Source organism: Mirounga leonina, unplaced genomic scaffold (genome assembly GCF_011800145.1).
Source record: "Mirounga leonina isolate KUSES-001 unplaced genomic scaffold, KU_Mleo_1.0 Mir_201, whole genome shotgun sequence".
Taxonomy (NCBI): Eukaryota; Metazoa; Chordata; class Mammalia; order Carnivora; family Phocidae; genus Mirounga; species Mirounga leonina.
In genome coordinates this window covers 28,531,955-28,538,142 of record NW_023270504.1, presented here as the reverse complement: position 1 = coordinate 28,538,142, position 6,188 = coordinate 28,531,955, and the positions used below count along the sequence as shown (strand labels likewise).

At 45.3% G+C, this 6,188-nt stretch overlaps 1 non-coding gene across 1 annotated transcript; it reads right to left on the bottom strand.

Moving 5' to 3' along the window:
• Positions 1-3,016: 3,016 nt before the first annotated feature.
• On the bottom strand, positions 3,017-3,150 carry LOC118025863. Its single transcript, XR_004683424.1, has one exon. It is a non-coding gene; the product is annotated as a small nucleolar RNA SNORA70 (small nucleolar RNA).
• Positions 3,151-6,188: the final 3,038 nt, after the last annotated feature.

The following is a 6,188-nucleotide window of genomic DNA, read 5'->3' as shown; positions in this document are numbered from 1 at the left end:
TTATAAGTGGCAGTATCTCTTTATAGAAGTATGCCAGCTAATAAAAGAAGCAGCAATGATATAATAATACCACCATTTTTCAATTCATAATTAACTAATGGGTGCTAACATCACTAAAAAAAAAGAGAGAACCAGAAATGACATAGCTCCTCCTGATGGAAGAACCTAGCATAATCTCTGTTGCCCACCCCCATCTCTAATCTGAATCTGATCAAGCCTCCAGAACAAACTATTACTTTACAGTATATAGAAAGAACAGAGGAACATGTTAAACAATTCATGAGGCTATAGTTAGCAAAATACAAAATATGGGAAAACAGACTTGTTCCTTCAATAAGTAAATCTCAAGGGAGAAAAAAAGAGATGAAAGGGAATATCAAAGTTCAAAAAAGCTAAGAAACAAATCAAACAATCATAAAGTAGGACTTTATTTGGATCCTGGTCCAAACAAACACACTGTAAAAAAAATATGAAATAATTGTAAATTTGGAGATAGCAGAATATTTGATGATATTAAAGAATAATTGTGTGGGTGGTTGGTGTGATAATGGTATCGCGTTTATGTTTTTTTAAAGAGATCTTTTACAGATATATATTGAATATTTATGAATGAAATTATATGTCTGGGATTTGCTTCAAAATAATAAGGGAGAGGGAGAAATGGGTGGGAGTATATGTGAAACAAGATTGGCTATGAGTTAATCAATAGTGCATTTGGTGATGGGTATAGGAAGGCTCATTACACTATTTTCTTGACTTCTGCATTATGATTAAAATTTTCCACCATAGAAAGTTTTTCTAAAAATCTACTTCATGACTTCGTAGAGAGTAATAATTATATAGAGTGCTTGTAATCATGGTTGACAGATAATCTTCAAACATTGTTTTTAACTTTTATATTCCATTTCAATTAATCACACCTAAAAGCATGTTATTTAGACCAAGAGCCATGGCCCACATGACTTTGTCCACCTGGTAATAACTCAATAGTGCATTTGGTGATGGGTACAGGAAAGTTCATTATGCTATTTTCTTGACTTCTACATATAATTAAAATTTTCCACAATAGAAACTAAGCTCCCCCAGGCACTCTCTATTACATACCATTTCCCATTCTTCATAGCACTTCCTACTATCTGAAATTATCTTATTTATTGTATCTTTCCTCCCACAAAAAGGTAAGTTCCATGAGATTGGGAAACTTGCTCATCTTGCTCATTACTGTATTTCTGACCTGGATTAGGTCCCCAGGACCTGCTTATTAAATAAAATGAACAAATGAATGAGTTGCCGTATTTGCTCTGTGCTTCCTCCCCCGAACTATCCCTCTGCCTCTTTCCCTTCCAACTTCTCCCCAAGGCCTTCGGAAAAGTCTCTGCACTACAAAAACTTCCCTCTATCCTCTTCATTGAATGTCCTTTTCATCTCATTTCCTTGGTGGAAACCCAACAACATGATTTCTCCTGTCTACTCTCCAGTGGAGCCTGCTTGTTTTCTCCTGTGCTGCACAACTCAGGGTCAGACACTGCACTGCCTTGTTTAAACACTCTCTCCCCATCCCCAGCCCCATTGCCACCCACTCCTGCATTGGGCAAGCCTCTACTCATCCAGTTGAGCCTCAGTGTCATTGCTCTAGGAAATCTCCCTTGGTCCTCTGGCCCATACTGCTGCTGTCCAGGTTATACATCCCACCCCACTGAATGTTCTCACCTATGAAAGCATTTTTCATACTATATTGCAACTATCAGCTTATCTGTCTCATCCTTCATCCCCATTCCCGCTAGGCCATAAGCTCTGTGGGGGAAGGAACTTATCCCGGTGCCTGCACATAATGGGCTGTCCAAAAACATGTATTGAATGAAAGAAGTCAGAAGCTCTTCCAACAGTGAGAGAGACTAAACATGGTGAGACCCAACAGGAAGTCTCTGTCACAGAACCAGTGAGAAGTGGTAAGAGTCTAGACTGGGGGAGTATGGCAGGAACAAAATGGAGAGCTGGACATGATGCCCCATATTTGGCAATGACACATAATCTTTCTTGCCAGATCTCTCTTCCTCCCTTCTGTTCACCTATCAGGTGCCACCAGCACTCACCCCTACCACTGAAGCCAGAAACCTGGGAGACCTCTGCCCTCATCCCACTCCATCTAATCAGAGACCAAACCTCATGCCCAGCCCTCCTTCCCACCCCCACTGCTTCCATCTTTGTTCAGACCACCATCATCTCACACCCTACCTGTTTTAAGTAAATCTTAAGGTCTGCCCTTTCTACATCCCTATGGTATCTCTCCTCCACACAGCTAGAATGAACTTCTTTAAAGTGCAGATCTGAGTGTGTTATTCGCCTAATTAAACCCCTATGATGGCTTCTCATTTCCTTCATGGCTCTAGTCTTCAGCATGGCAGCCAAGGATTGCACTCCATGATGCATCAACTTCCCGAGGCTCTTGGCCTGCCCCCTCCCTAGCAACTTTTGCCCATAGTTGAGTGTCATGCTCACCCTGGTTTCCCTGCCTGGGATGTCTTTCCCGTCTGTGTACACTGCAAAAAAAAAAAACCCATCATCTTTTTTTTTTTTTTTTTGGTCTTGTTTTGTTTTGACAGGAAATAGGATTTATTGGTGGGCATGAATAGGGAGGGCGCAGTGCCGAGGTTCTCACGAGTGCAGAGCCTGCCATTTGTCCAAGGGACCACAATTAGGAATGTATTTGACCCACAGCCATCTGGGATGAGCCGCTATTCAGCTACCATGTCTTCAAATTCCTCTGCATTAAACTTAGTAAAGCCCTACTTCTTGGAAATGTGGATCTTCTGGTGGCCAGGGAACTTGACCTTGGCCCTTCATAGGGCCTCAGTCACATGCTCCTTGTTCTGCAGCTTGGTATGGATGGACACGATGACTTGGCCAATATGGACCCTGACTACTGTGCCCTGGGGTTTTCCAAAGGCACCCTATATACCTGTCTGGAGCTAGATTAGAGATAACGTGAGGTCGGACATCAATGTCCACCGGAAAGGGCTGTCTCCAAGGTCCCTTAGGGCAACCCATACAATCAACAGGCTGCATACACTACCAAGGAGGCTCCTGTTTGCAGCCATCGCACACTGGGCCCCCATGGGGAAAGAGCAGAGTCAGTTTAATTGGCTGCAGACCCATCATCTTTCAAGACCCAGTTCAAGCATCTCCTCTTCTGAGGTGCTTTTTATTTTTCTTTTTTTTAAGATTTTATTTATTTATTTGACAGAGAGAGAGAGAGTGAGAGCAGGAATAAAAGCAGGGGGAGTGGGAGAGGGCAAAGCAGACTCTCTGCTGAGCAGGGAGGCGGATGCAGGGCTCTATCCCAGGACCCTGGGATCATGATCTGAGCCGAACACAGATGCCTCTGAGGTGCTTTTTAATGCCCCTATTGTCCCCACCCCTCCTTGAGACACAGCAGTCCCCCAAGGAGCCTTCTGCCTTAGCACCTCACCCCGTTTGGCACTGTATGCATTTCCATGGCTGTCTCACTCATTTAAACCATGGGCTCCTCCAGAGCAGGGACCATATCTCAGTCAGCTTTGCATCCCCAGTGCCCAGCACAGAGCCTGGCACGTAGTGGGCACTCAGTAATCACTGGCTGGAATCCTAGGAAGCGCTGAGGTTACACCTGGGTGGTGTGGGTGGGGGTGGGGGGATGATCTGCTGCCGTCTCCTGGCAATGTGAGGCATTGTCCTAACCACAGACACCACCCCACCTTGCCAAAAAAAGAAAAAAAACTTTTTTTGGAGGAAGGGGAAGCTGCAAAAGGGGAGGATGGAGACTGGATTGGATTGAGGTCTTGGTGAAACACCTTTATCAGCTCCCACACAGTTCCCATGTACATGCAAGCTAGGATGCAGAAGCCAAGTCAGTGCTACCAAAGGAGGGCATATCCTTAGAGTGGGTCTGTCCCCCCACACTAACTATAAACTCTCCAAATTATACCGTATTTGTTTCCCACTCTGTCCTGTTGTCCTTGTTGTTGTTACTACTCCTGCTGCTTTCATTCATTTTAGTAGGTGATCATTAATTTTTTCCTCTGATGTTATAGAATGTGCTTTTTTTCTTGTGCATGGGAAGACTGAATTTAACCACTAGTTTCTCTTGATTTTAACTCAGCTTCCCACTGGTAGGAGGTGGTCTCTAGTGTTCTGGGTGTCTCAGCTTTCTGCCAAAATCCAACCACGAATTAGGATCCCCCACCCCTCACTCCTTCCACAGCTTCAACAAGCCATGTGACATCATGGCAGGGGAGGGTGGCTCTCGGCAAGGAGAATCATTACCTCTCTCCTCTTGGGGCTGCAGTCTTATTGTCTGTATTTTGACATGTGGGAAATTGCCTAAAACCTAGCATGAGAAATGTTAGGGGAAGGAGCTTGGGGCTGGAGATGGAGGTTTGTGAGTGACATGCACCCAGACAGGTAAAGACTCAGAGCAGCTAAGATTGCCCACCTGCAGAGAAACATCACCTATTACTCATCTTGGAGTCCTTAATGTTTATCATACAAGATACTCACTAAACTTCTACTGTCTGTAAAATATTGAAAAGAGAGTACACACACACACACACACACACGGAAAAAAGGGACTAGGGACCAGAAGCCCAATTTTTGACAGTGTAAAATACTAGTGCCGGCTAATAGGTTTGCCCTAAATTTAGGAATTGATACCACTAGAAAGGAAATGCCTTTTTCAATAAACAGATGTTCTCTTCTGGGCTCCCAAAGAAGTCCTCCTCGCCTCTTATTTAGTTCCAGTCCAGTCATCCTACCCCTCAAGAGTTTACTGAACAACTTTTGGAATGGCATCATAAACACTGTCTTCGTGTAGACCAGCACCTGTCCCCAGTGGTTTACAATATATTTGGTGAGATGTGGCACAAATGAAGAAAGGTTGCTCCCTGTCCTCAAGAAGCATGCCATCTCACTGGAAGACAAGGCGTCCATCCGCACTTGCCTTTTCAGAATGATTAGAGGACCACATAATATACAATGAAATAGTACACAGACAATCACTGGGCACTGAAAATGTGCAGTGTAGAGAATAAGTATTATTTAGGTGGAGCTATCAGGGAAGTCTTCCTGGAGGAGGTTGCATTTGAACTGCCCTAGGCTAGGTAGAAGTAGAAAAGAGAATGGAAAATTCCTTGGCCAGGGGTCTGGAGGTATGCTGGGTTTCAGGGATGGAAGTCTTGGTCCCCAGGGCTGGGTAGATGCGGTGTGATGGCCGCGCCACCAGAGCCAGAGAAGTAGAGAAGACAAAGGTGCATAGCTTTCGAGATCGCAGCCGGTATGTTTTGGCTCCTTTGCAGAAGGCCACCCTCCAAGAAACCCCATGGCCCTGCTGGTATATTGAAATGCTGCTGGGCTACAGTGAAGGGTGGGCCAGGCAGACAGCACTGCTTCTGAACGTCCTCAGTAAGGCCTGCGCCAGTTTGGAAGAAGATTGACGCGGGGGGGGGGGGGGGGGGGGGGGGGGAGGGGCATGCTGGGCAATCTAGAGAGCCAGAGGGTCCCAGACAGATGAGATGGCTGTGACCTCCCAGAGCCCCCATCCCTCATGAACAGGATCCGTTTGGTTCGCAGAACTCTGCAATGCTGTTCTAAAATAATAGTCACAAGCATGCCTGGTTCACCTTCCCCCCAGACGGAGTGAGAGAGACTGGGAAAGTCTTTTTTCCCCATTGCCTGTTTCATCCCAGTCCCGCTGCCCCTGCCCCATACTTCCAGCAAACCACTCAAACGCCCCAATCTGAGTGGGTTCTCAAGGCCAAATTCCTCTGCTTGCACCACATAACCTTATGTCCCGCTCTCCAACACACTCTACTCCATCTGAGACCCATCCGCTCTGCGCAGCAGATGCTCATGTCCACTTTGGGTCGGCTTTCTTGTGCTGTTCTCACCTCCTGAACACCCTGCTTCCTCTACTCAGAACAATACGGTAGAACCAAAAACAAGACTGACTTACAAGCAGAGAAAAAAGGCTTAGAATCATTCCAGAAACCCTGAGTGCTGGCACACCTCTATTCTAACAAATTACTCCAAACGTGGTGACTTAAAACAATACAGATCAATTATCTTTTTTTTAGAATCTTTTAAGATTTTATTTACTTATTTGAGAGAGAGCACGAGCAGGGGGAGGAGGGGCAGAAGCAGACTTCCCGCCGAGC